The sequence below is a fragment of the Caretta caretta genome, chromosome 4 (genome assembly GCF_965140235.1).
Source record: "Caretta caretta isolate rCarCar2 chromosome 4, rCarCar1.hap1, whole genome shotgun sequence".
Lineage (NCBI taxonomy): Eukaryota > Metazoa > Chordata > Testudines > Cheloniidae > Caretta > Caretta caretta.
In genome coordinates this window covers 74,136,473-74,149,741 of record NC_134209.1, presented here as the reverse complement: position 1 = coordinate 74,149,741, position 13,269 = coordinate 74,136,473, and the positions used below count along the sequence as shown (strand labels likewise).

Here is a 13,269-nt window from a genome sequence, read left to right as displayed (position 1 = left end):
ACACAATGATGCTGCTATGCATCATTTACTGTTTTATTTAAAAAAAAAAATGTATGCCAAGTAATGCTTTCTTAATTTTTCTCAATTTCATAATGAGGCCAACTAGGAACTTAATGTCATTCTTAATGGTATTTCTAGTGAATCTACTACTACCCTCCTGCCCTGCAGCGTGATTAGCAAAGAATGAAAAAATTCACTTGCTGCCCAAATGGTGATTCCTGCACAAGAGCATTTCAATAGCTTGCAAAGAAGGCAGTCAAATACTGAAAAGCAATGCCAGCTGTGCTCCTTCACCATAACCATGTACATATTTAATAGTACATGACGCTTTTACAGTAGACAATGATTTTACAAAATACTGAGACTTTTTAAAGATTCAATAATAAAAAACCCTAAAATCTGCTCAATAAGATGCACACATTTCCAGAGGCAAAGATGAGCATTCTTCTATTACCTAATACTAAAAGAATGTGTCCCGCCTTACTCATCAACACATTCTTGAATTTTATTCAAATTGCAGCTACCTTTAAAGGTAGAAGGGAAAATTAAACCATTACTTCATTAATGTTTTGAAAAATGGCTTTAGAATCTAAACTACTTGATTTTTTGTCATCACCCACACCAATAACCAAAATAGCTACATAAAAAAATCTCAGGAAAAAAAATCACCTAATCAATTTATTGTAAACAAGACAGACATTGTGGTGGCAAGAATGTAACTTTATATCCTAACTGGAAAAATAAATCAAGATAAGATCTCTGTGTTTCCCTATCATACCCCCAAAAGACTGATTTCTAACAGTACAGTTTTTACTCTAGGTTAGAAATCTGTTCCTGTCACTAGGTTTTTAAATATAACCTCGAAGTAACATTTTTGAATACCCCAGAAAGTGAAACAAATACTTGCCTTTCCACTCCACTCTCGCCCCTCTTCTTCTGGAGATTTTTTGCTGTCTCTTATGGACAGGAGCTTTTAGTTCTCAACCACTAAATTTGGCCTGACATCACCCTCTTACCTAATTTTTTAAGTTTTAAGAAACCAAATACAGGAAGACAACACATTCCAAAACTCACTCCTGCTTGCTTACTTACTACATGTCTGAATTACCTGAAAGAGCTTTAACAAACAGCACAAGGGAGAAAACAGTCAATACATTAAGGCAGAAAGCATGCACTGAATCAACACTTGTGAAAAAAAAGTCCAGTTTCTAACAATAGGATCGGATGTTAGGAACTGACCACCAGTATATTTGCCAAAGTTTCGCTGTTGCACTTAGGAATTATCAGTAATATGTATACAGTCAAAACATACTGAATTACTCACGTTCAACAGGGGATATACCGCAGGCATGTAAATATAATCGAATTAGGGCTGTCCATTAATCGCAGTTAACTCATGTGATTAACTCAAAAAAATTAATGGTGATTAAAAAAAATTAATCGCACTTAATTGCACCGTTAAACAATTGAATGCCAATTGAAATTTATTAAATATTTTGAATGTTTTTCTACGTTTTCAAATATATTGATTTCTATTACAACACAGAATACAAAGAGTACAGAGCTCACTTTATATTATTTTTGTTACAAATATTTGTACTGTAAAAATGATAAATAAAAAATATTTTTCAATTCACCTCATATAAGTACTATAGTGCAACCTCTATCATGAAAGTGTAACTTACAAATGTAGATTTTTTGTTTGTTTCGTAGCTGCACTCAAAACCAAAAACAATGTAAAACTTTAGAGGCTACAAGTCCACTCAGTCCTACTTCTTGTTCAGCCAATTGCTAAGACAAACAAGTTTGTTTACATTTATGGGAGATAATGCTGCCTGCTTCTTATTTACAAGATCACCTGAAAGTGAGAACAGGCATTCGCATGGCACTTTTGCAGCCGGCATTGCAAGGCATTTACATGCCATATATGCTAAACATTCGTATGCCCCTTCATGCTTCAGCCACCATTCCAGAGGACATGCTTCCATGCTGATGATGCTTGTTAAAAAAAAATGCGTTAATTAGATTTGTGACTGAACTCCTTGGGGAAGAACTGTATGTCTCCTGTTCTGTTTTACCCACATCTGCCATATATTTTATGTTATAGCAGTCTCGGATGATGACCCAGCCCATGTTCATTTTAAAAATACTTTCACTGCAGATTTGACAAAATGAAAAGAAGATACCAATTTGAGATTTCTAAAAATAGCTGCAGCGCTCGATCCAAGGTTTAAGAATCTGAAGTGTCTTCCAAAATCTGAGAGGGACGAGGTGTGGAGCATGTTTTCAGAAGGCTTAAAAGAGCAACACTCCAATGCTGAAACTACAGAACCCAAACCATCAAAAAAGAAAATCAACCTTCTGCTGGTGGCATCTGTCTCAGATGATGAAAATGAACCTGCCTCGGTCTGCTCTGCTTTTGATTGTTATCGAGCAGAACCCATAATCAGCATGGATGCATGTCCTATGGAATGGTGGCTGAAGAGGAATGGACATATGAATCATTAGCACATCTGGCATATCAATATATTGCGACTCAGGCTACAACAGTGCCATGAGAACACCTGTTCTCACTTTCAGGTGACACTGTAAACAAGAAATGGGCAGTATTTTCTCCTACAAATTGTAACCAAACTTGTTTGTCTGAGCAATTGGCTGAAGTAGGACTGAGTGGACTTGTAGGCTCTAAAGTTTTACACTGTTTTATTTTTGAATGCAGTTATTTTTTGTTCATAATTCTACATTTGTAAATTGAACTTTCATGATAAAGAGAGAGCACTATAGTACGTGTAGTGAATTGAAAACTACTATTTCTTTTATTTTTTATAGTGCAAATATTCATAATAAAAATAAATATAAATATAAAGGGAGCACTGTACACTTTGTATTCTGTGTTGTAACTGAAATCAATATATTTGAAAATGTAGATAACTTCCAAAAATATTTAAATAATTGGTATTCTACTATTGTTTAACAGCACGATTAATATTTTTAGTCGCTTGACAGCCCTACATAGAATCATAGAAGATTAGGGCTGGAAAAGTTCTCAGGAGGGCATCTAGTCCAACCCCCTACTCAAAGCAGGACCAACACCAACTAAATCATTCCAGCCGGGCTTTGACAAGCTGGGCCTTAAAAACCTTTAAGGATGGAGATTCCACCACCTCCCTAGGTAATGCATTCCAGTGCTTCACCACCCTCCTAGTGAAAGAGTTTTTCCTAACATCCAACCTCGACCTCCACCACTGCAACTTGAGACCATTGCTCCTTGTTCTGTCATCTGCCACCACTGAGAACAGCCAAGCTCCATCCTCTTTGGAATCCACCTTCAGGTAGTTGAAGGCTGCTATCAAATCCCCCCTCATTCTTCTCTTCTGCAGACTAACTAAGCCCAGTCCCTCAGCCTCTCCTCATAAGTCATGTGCTCCAGCCCCCTTATCATTTTTGTTGCCCTCTCTCCAATTTGTCCACATTCTTTCTGTAGTGGGGGGCCCAAGACTGGATGAAATACTCCAGATGTGGCCTCACCAGTGCCAAATAGAGGTGAGTAATCACTTCCCTCAATCTGCTGGCAATGCAGACCAATATGCCGTTAGCCTTCTCGGCAACAAGGGCACACTGTTGACTCATATCCAGCTTCTCATCCACTGTAATCCCCATGTCCTTTTCTGCAGAACTGCCACTTAGGAAGTTGGTCCCCAGCTTGTAGCAATACATGGAATTCTTCCATCCTAAATGCAGGACTCTGCACTTGTTCCTGTTGAACCTCAACAGATTTCTTTTGGCCCAATCCTCCAATTTGTTTAGGTCACTCTGGACCCTAATCCCATCCTCCAGCATATATACCTCTCCCCCCATCTTAGTGTAATCTGCGAACTTGCTGAGGGTGCAATAAATCCCATCATTCAGATCATTAATGAAAACATTGAAGAAAATTGGACCCAGGACCGATCCCCAACTAGACATCAAGCCATTGATCACTACCCATTGAGCCTGATGATCTAGCTAGCTTTTTATCCATCTTACAGTCCACTCATCCAATCCATACTTTTTTAATTTGTTGGCAAGAATACTGTGGGAGACCGTATCAAAAGCTTTGCTAAACTCAAGGTACATCACATGCACTGCTTTCCCCATACCCACAGAGCCAGTTATCTCATCATAGAAGGCAATTAGATTAGTCAGGCATGACTTGCCCTTGGTGAATCCATGTTGACAGTTCCTGATCACCTTCCTCTCCTCCAAGTGCTTCAAAATGGATTCCTTGAGGACCTGCTCCATGATTTTTCCAGGGACTGAGGTGAGGCTGACCAGTCTGTAGTTCTCCAGATTCTCCCTCTTCCCTTTTTTAAAGATGGGCACTATATTTGCCTTTTTCCAATCGTCTGGGACCTCCCACAATCACCACAAGTTTTCAAAGACAATGGCCAATGGCTCTGCAATCACATCAGCCAACTCCCTCAGCACCCTCAGATGTATTGCATCCGGCCCCATGGACTTGTGCATGTCCAGCTTTTCTAAATAGTCCTTACCTATTCTTTCACCGCTGAGGGCTGCTCACCTCCTCCCCATACTGTGCTGCCCTGTGCAGCAGTCTTGGGGCTGACCTTGTCTGTGAAGACCAAGGCAAAAAAAAGCATTGAGTACTTCAGCTTTTTCCACGTCATCTGTCACTACATTGTCTCCTCCATTCAGTAAGGGTCCCACACTTTCCCTGATCATCTTCTTGTTGCTAACATACCTGTAGAAACCCTTCTTGTCACCCTTGACATCCCTCACTAGCTGCAACTCTAGTTGTGCTTTGGCCTTCCTGATTACACCCCTGCATGCTCAAGCAATATATTTATACTCCTCTCTAGTCATCTGTCCAAATTTCCACTTCTTGTAAGCTTCCTTTTTGTGATTAAGCTCACTGAAGATTTCTCTGTTGATAGCAAATATGGCAGGCAACCAGCTTGGCTTTTTTCTGCACATCGGGATGGTTTGTTCGTGCGCCCACAATAAGGCTTCTTTAAAATACAGCCAGCTCTCTGACTCCTTTCCCCCTCATATTAGCCTCCAAAGAGATCCTGCCCATCAGTTCCCAAAGGGAGTCAAAGTCTGCTTTTCTGAAATACAGGGTCCGTATTCTGCTGCTCTCCTTTCTTCCTTTTGTCAGGATCCTGAACTTGACCATCTCATGGTCACTGCTGCCCAGGTTGCCACCCACTTCTACTTCCCCTACCAATTCTTCCCTGTTTGTGAGCAGCAGGTCAAGAGGTGCATGGCCCCTAGTTGGTTCCTCCAGCACTTGTACCAGGAAGTTGTCCCCAACACCCTCCAAAAACTTCCTGGATTTGCACTGCTTTATTGTTCTCCCAGCAGATGTCAGTGTGACTGAAGTTCCCCATGAGAACCAGGACCCATGATCTGGAAACTTCTGTTAGATGTCTGAAGAAAGCCTCGTCTACCTCATCCTCCTGGTCTGGTGGTCTATAGTAAACGCCCACCACGACATCACCCTTGTTGCTCTTGCCTCTAAACTTAACCCAAAGACTCTCAACAGGCTTTTCTCCAGTTTCATACTGGACCTCTGAGCAATCATAATCTTTCATCCAAAGACCTCAAAGTACTTCTTAAGCCCGAAACATGCTTCACATCGTCTCCATGAAGTACTGTATGCAAGAGATGAGGAAATGATGGCAAAAAGAAGATTAAGTGTCTTGACTATAACCACTGATTTGCTGTGACATTGACAAGAACAGAACTCAAATCTCCTGACTCCCATCCCCTGATCCGGCAGTCTCCAATAAGGAGTAACACACAGAGGAGGGAATGGTGGAAGACAGATATATTGCACCTTGGAAAATTAATCACAATCAAAGAAATTGGAAAAGACCTAAACAAGCTTGTCTTAATTGAACATTAGTGAATAGGATTTTAAAAATTCAGCCTAAAAGATACAGTTATTCATATACTGTATCAAGCAATACAGGCAACTCTCATAATTGGCGCTCCATTGAGCTGATTATAATACCTAACGAAGCCTTATGTAAAACGCTAGGAAAAAACGCTCTACAAGAGACCCTAATAACCAGGAAGGTCTAATTTCAACAGAATACAGGTATCCAGCAGGTTAAACCCTTTACCAGAGGGTCTATCACTAGATACCTGTCTTCTGCAGTACTTTGGTTTGCTGGTTAGCTGGAGAAAATTAAGGGGAAAATTAGATATTAGCTCTTACAGACTAGAGATGCAACATTAATTTATTCCCTCCCTCCTCCAAACATGGAATGATAAGGCTGGTAGTAGATGGAGTTTTATCCTCTGCTGTTGCTAGGGAGCCAGAGACCCGAACAGCAGTCTTTTGTTTCAAACTGAAACACACAGTTCTTTCAATTCCTGCTGTAGAGACTTTTGCATACTACTACTTTGCATTTGGTTATACTGTATCATTCACGCACATGTGACAACACATAACACGGACTGAAGTGATTAAAAGCTAAAAAGCATCTCTTCCTACCTACGACGTATAAAAACTTTTCGTTCCTAAAATAACTCATTTTCAAGTATGCTCAATATAGAACAGACTCATGGCCTAAGGAAAGGTAAGTCTAAGACAGTATTAAGCCACCTTTACGTTCTCCCAATCCAGAGCTGCCCCAGAGACTGAAGAAATCCTCATCGTAATTGCTGTGGGGGCCTAAATTACAGCAACCATAGTGCAGACCCACCTATCATATCTAGTGCACTGCATGCTACATGTCGCTGATGAACACAGTGATACTGCCAACAGAAGGGCTTGTAGATGCTTTGGGGAGGAGGGGAAGCCTTACAGCTGTCTTCCTCTAGGTCAGTGGTCCCCAAACTGTGCAGCACGCCTCCCTAGGGGGCGTTGTGGGGCCCAGACCAGCCCCCGGGGGGGTAAGGAGGGAGCACCACTCAGCTCCGCTCTGCCTCAGCCCCACTCCCACCCAGGGCCCTGTTCCTGGCTGTGGCTCCCAACCATGGCTCCCAGCAGGAGGGGGTCAGATTCCATTAAGGGTAAGGGGGGAGCATGACAGAAAAAGTTTGGGGACCACTGCTCTATGCTGGGGGAACTCCTCCTGACAGCCTCTTTATACTGCTCAAGCTCTTTTACCCAGCATGAAGAGGCTACAGTGGGTGTGAGAATTTCACCCCAGTTATTTAAATATTTGTTACAGTTTTAGAAACCAAAAAGGCCCATATCAGCAAAACCCTGTATTAGTTACACGCACCTACTTTACAATCAAATACCAGTTAAATATTGTGATGTGTAAAGTGGATAAAAAACAAATTAAAATATTAATTGCTCTCTGAACAAGTTTTGGCCATGCTATTTCCAAAGTTATGTGTTTAAAATGAAAGCAAACTTTCTGTACGCATAAACTTTTTCTAAATAAGTCTTTAGGAAATATTATGGAACTTCAGTCAAACCTCCATGATAAATTTATTATAACAATAAATATTAATGCAAGTACATGAAATATTAGCTATTAAAATCTTCCAACCAAACACTGGAAATGGAGGACAAAATTATAGTTTTCTACAAAATTTTATATTTCTGTCTCCTCAAGACTATGTGATCCCACAAAAAGAATTTCACACATCTTTCCTAGTTAACCAGAAGACCTGTAATTATCAGACACAACTAACTAAATTTTTTACAAAACTCAGATGTCCAGACAGTCAAAAACTTGTAGCAATGAAGGCGAGCTGTCCTGTCTGCCCATGCTATTTATAGGCTTCATGAATGTGGCAGGACAAAGCAGGTTTCTTCAAATGCAGTCTCTGTCCGTTTAGTCAAATTCTGAGAGATGTTGGTACGTACACTTTTTAGGGTTGTCAGGAAAGAAGATAGTGGCTGATCACAGAAGTCTCTCCTATATTCAATACTGTTCCCTTGCCAGGGGCCTCCACATTCTATTTTTCACATCAGACTAACTTCCCAAAGGAACATTATTTCTCAGCACTGGAATGTAAACGTATTCATCACAAGCAACACAAACTTGAAAAAAGCTCCACTACCTAGAAATACTAAAAACATTCTACTAACATTATTCCAATAGATACACATTATAAAAAATAGGGTTAACTCCTTAAATTGTTCCAAAAAGCCCACTTTTACTTTACTGATAACTATAGAAAGATGAATATATCACCAAACACTTACAGGGTTTTTTCCCCTAAACATATCTGTTTTTAATTTTTTATCTTTCATTCCAATGGCAATGAATGGTTCATAAACAGAACAAACAGCAACATAGCATCAACAGGTGCATAAACAGCATTCTCAAGAATATTTGTAAGTAGGGTTTAAAAAACATTGTAAACGCACCTTATTACACCTATTATTCAGAGTGAAAAGACACTAACTTTAAAAAGATGTAGTGAAGAAAAATATACGTCTTTTTAACTGATTTTATTTATAGTCATTCCATGTATACTTTTGTTGTAGATGTTTATTAAAAATTGTCCTAAAATATCAAACTAAAAATGTAATAAAAACAGATATTTGTAATTATTCCAATTAACTATTAACCAGAATCCAGTAATTTGATGTACAAAAGCTTAACTACCATTCTCTGAAGCCCTAACACTGGATTTTCACAAGAAGTGTGTACTTGAAAATTAGTTCTGTGAAACTAAGTATTTTGAACACTTGCTGATCAAAACATGAAATCTACCATACACACTTCCAAGAGCTGTGTGTACCAAAATACAACACTTGGGATTAAGATAACTAGATTCTCCCCCTCTTCCCCCCCAGTTACATTTTTTTATTATTATTCTGCATTTTGAAGTATTCTAAGAATAAGTTAGTATCTTTCTTGCTTAGCTTTCTCAGGCCATTCACGTATTCATAATAAAAAATAAGCCAAAAAAAGATTAAAGTATATATTGAGCATTTCATGCTCACCACTTCATATCCAAAAGAGCTAGATAATTATCTACAAACCTTTTTTCCTGAATGTTATATGGCTCCTTATTACACTGCTGTAGCAGACAGTAACTTCTGAGTCTCTCTCAGTAGAATATTAACAAGAAAATTTACAGATATCCCTTGTTTATGACTTTTAGAAATTAAAGTGGTCTAACCTGTACTCGTGGTCTTTAGCTTTCAAGAAGCAGCCATGCTGCTGCTATTGCTATCTACACAAACCCATTCTCTTCCCATTTTCCCTGTGTTTTTTTTTTTTCTTTCTAAACCTGAATGCACAGAGGAACAACATTCTTTTTGATGGTTAATTTCCTGCTTGGGTGACCCAACCACCCCTTCTGCCTGTAGATATGTGCTGCATGTGTCATATAGGCAGTGCTTCCACATACCAGCTTCATGACCTCAACCACTCCCAGACAAATGCTTTTGATAAATTTCTATTAATTTATTATTCTTTGATAATGACGTAGTAAATATGGGGATTTGGAGTGTCTGATCTCTTCAGAATCCCAAGGTCAAATCCTGGCATATGATCAACAACAAATTTACTTATGCCATGCTATAACCAGAGACCACTAGAGCAAGATAGACGTAAATTCCAAAACAAAGCATTCTGATTTCTGCCATGCTAACTTCCACAATAACCTTAAATTTTTAGGCCAGCAATTTAAGTGACATCTGGGAGAAACCAGGGTCTCTGTTGCTAACCTGCCATTCAGGTTCTATTCATGGGTGGAATGGATTCAGTGCAGCTTTCCCTTTCCCCACTGTTTTATTTGACTGATGCCATATCTTCACTGCTTTAAAAAAAAAAAAAAAGGTACCAGTACTTTTTTTAACTGACGAATGACACACACAACACATCTTTTTATTCTAGGTTAGACCTATCCTGCTCTTCACTGCTAAAAAAGGTGTGTTTTTACACTGGGGGTAACTAAGGCTACATCTACACTGCGCACCTTACAGCAGCACAGCATAGCCACTCTTTGTTGGCAGGAGAGCTCTCTTCACAGAAGTAAGCATAGCCGTACCGCAATCCCTCCTACAATAGCATTGCGACTCCCCCCCGCCACAAGTCCTTTGGGTCAGAACCCCTACAAGTACACCACTGTGAAATTTCAGATTTAAACAGCTAAAATCATGAAATTTAAGATTTTTAAAATCCTATGACCATGAATTTGGTAGGGCCTTAGCCATAAGGGATCATTATGATCATTTAGCTAGATACCCTGCGTAACACAGTCCATAGAACTTCCCCAAAGTAATACCTGTTTTAACTCTACATATCTTCAAGAAAAGCAGTTAAGCACGCAATGAGTAATGCAGGACTAGTAAAAGAGCGGAGAAAAAAGCCCTATGCAGTCAGCACCAAAGTGGACATCAGTTCTATGGTTAAGTCCCTGGAATAGAGTTGCCAAATTTCTACTTGCACAAAAACGAACACCCTTGCCCCGCCCCCTGCTCCACCTCTGAGGCCCCGCCCATGCCCTGCCCCTTCTCCAAGGGCCAGCCCCCTGTTCACTCCATTTCCCCTTCCCCCATCACTTGCTGTCCCCACCCTCACTCACTTGATCATTTTCACCAGGCTGGCTCAGGGGCCTAGGGTGCGGGAGGTGGTGAGGGCTCTGGCTGGGGGTGCGGGCTATGGGGTGGGGCCAGAAATGAGAAGTTTGGAATGTGGGAGGGGACTCCAGGCTGAGGTAGTGGGTTTGGATACAAGAGAGGCTGAGAGCTCCAGCTGGGGGTGCAGGCTCTGGAGTGGGGCCAGGGATGACGGGTTTGGGGTGCAGGAGAGGCCTGGGGGGTGAAGCTGAGGGGTTCGGAACATGGGAGGAGGCTCTAGGGCTGAGGCAGAGGCTTGGGGTGTGGGAGGAGGTACAGGCTCTGATGTGGGGCTGGGGATGAGGGATTTGAAATGTAGGAGAGTGCTCCGGAGGGTGGGAGGAGGATCAGGTCTGGGTCGGGGGGTTGGAGGGCGAGAGGGGGCTCTGGGGTGGGGTTGGGGATGAGGGGTTTGGGGTGTAGGAGGGTGCTCTGGGCTGGGACTTAAGGCAGGAGGGGGATCAGGGCTGGGGTTGGGGGGAGGTCAGGGATGCAGGCTCCGGGCAGCGCTTACCTCAGGCAGCTCCCGGAAGCAGCCTGCATGTCCCCCTCCAGCTCCCACATGGAGGCACAGACAGGCAACTCTGCGCACTGGTGCACCACTGTCCTGTCCGCAAGCGTCACCCCAACAGCTCCCATTGGCCAATGGCAGCTGCGGGGCAGTGGTTGGGGCGGGGGCAGCGTGCGGAGCCCCCTGACTCCCCCTACACATAGAAGCCAGAGTGTGGGACATGCAGGCTGCTTCCCAGGAGCCGCATAATGCAGAGGCTACAGGCTGCGCAGCGCTGCCAGACAGTCAATGGTACTCACTGGAGTGGCCAGGATCCCTTTTCGAACAGGCGTTATGGTTGAAAACTGGACACCAGGTCACCCTACCCTGGAATCTTAAGTGTAGAAGACATAATTTCATTCAGTGATAACTTCATTGAATTAAAAATTGGGATTTATAACGAATTAAATGTGAAAATAGATAGTAAGAGCGGTACAATAACCACTTATGTATTTTTACATAAATTTTGAAATTTTAAAATCAACCATATTTTCAGCATTTGATATGCCACAGGTTTCTGGACTGACAACATACCTGCATTGTAGAAATTGTTGACGGAAGGGGAGGAGAATTTCAGCAACTGGGTCTGAGACATTTGGGGCCTTGATCCTCTGAAGAGGCATGTAAAGCAATTTAGGATTACAGGATAAAATGATCAACAGTGGAATAGTGTTGAAATTTAAGTCTTCATCTTCAAAGTTCAGTTAACACCCCATTAAGATGAAAAGGGCAGTTCACACCACTCAGCTATTATTTCAGGCCCTACAGACCCAGGAAGACACCACTGCATCCATTTACACATTCCAATAACCTTTAAAACATGATTGAATTGCCAGATCATATCAGACTAGCGGACACCGAGTCTGGTAGATTTCTGACAGTGGCCAGCACTTTTCAAGGGAAGCTCTTAGAAAAACAAAGTGGACAATTTGAAATTAGAAACGTAGTACTTGTGGCACCTTAGAGACTAACCAATTCAACGTATCCGACTCAAGGAATATTTCCAACATTTTAAATTGGTTAGTCTCTAAGGTGCCACAAGTACTCCTTTTCTTTTTGCGAATACAGACTAACACAGCTGTTACTCTGAAATTTGAAATTAGGGATTCTTCATAATCCATGTCCTTTATCGTATATCCACCCATGCTAGTTTGAATCCAGCTAGCATGAGTAACAACAGCAGTGAAAAGAGCACAGAAGGGGTTTCAGCATATACGGTACAAGCTCAGCATGGACCCTGGGTAAGTATTCTGCTCATTAGCCCGTGCTGCACTGTCTTCACTGCTATCGTTACTCGCACTAGCTGGATTCAAAATAGCTCGAGTGGGCTTGCACTGCTTTGCTGTGTAGATGTACTCAAAAAACTGACTGATGCACTGAAACATATGAATTTACTTTTCTTTTAAAAAGTCCTATCTAATGAAAATGCCTATTTTTATCCAAACAATGTTTAATCCCTTTTTGAATCCTACTAAGCTATTTAATATAGTGTGGAAGTAAGTTCCCCAGGTTAATTCTACATTGTGTTTAAAAAAAAAAAAATTGTGTGTGTCAATTTTATACAAGCTGCCTTTCATTTTCATTCATCATTGAATGTCCTTTGGTTTTGCAATTACTACAGTAGTTAATCTGAAACATTGCAAAACTCTGAAATCTACAGATGAAGTGCTAATAAAGCCTATGTATTTGTTTTTGCAAATCTACTGCAGATGATGGTCATCTGTCTACAGACTTCAAAACCAGCAGGTGACCTTGGAAACTATTCAAGCTGCAATCGCAAAACAGGGTTCTTTTTATGGCTGTTTCAAGTATTCTAATAAGAGACTTATTTTATGGCAATCTTCAGTGAATTTTTAAAAAATGCATTAATCAGCTGTACAAACATCTGGAAAGTAGTAGTTATAGCAACCACAACAAAATTCCCAACTTGATCAAGTAACTAAAGACTGCAGCTGAGAGTACAGCATACTAGAAGTCAGCGACACTCATCAGAATAAGGTTGAGAAAGAAAGCTCTTAAGCTGCACTAAATAATTTAAGTTTTATAAAAAGGGGGAAATTTTACACTACCGCAAACATGGAAGACATTTATAGAAAAAAAATTTGACCAGTATTATTGGAGATATTTCTATTTTGATAAAGACATTGATTCAAACAACCCAGCTTCTGCCTGATCT

At 40.9% G+C, this 13,269-nt stretch overlaps 1 protein-coding gene across 11 annotated transcripts in view; it reads right to left on the bottom strand.

The window, feature by feature from the left end:
- Window positions 1–13,269, bottom strand: part of RAPGEF2 (Rap guanine nucleotide exchange factor 2) — a 288,495-nt gene that overhangs the window by 136,123 nt on the left and 139,103 nt on the right. Inside the window, exon 1 of one of the 11 annotated variants that reach the window (XM_048847548.2) lies at window positions 4,533–4,705. The exons of the other annotated variants lie outside the window; for them this stretch is intronic. The gene's annotated coding sequence lies outside the window, so the exon portion shown is untranslated. Of the gene's footprint in view, window positions 1–4,532; window positions 4,706–13,269 lie in introns of those variants that run through there. 11 annotated transcript variants of the gene reach the window in all.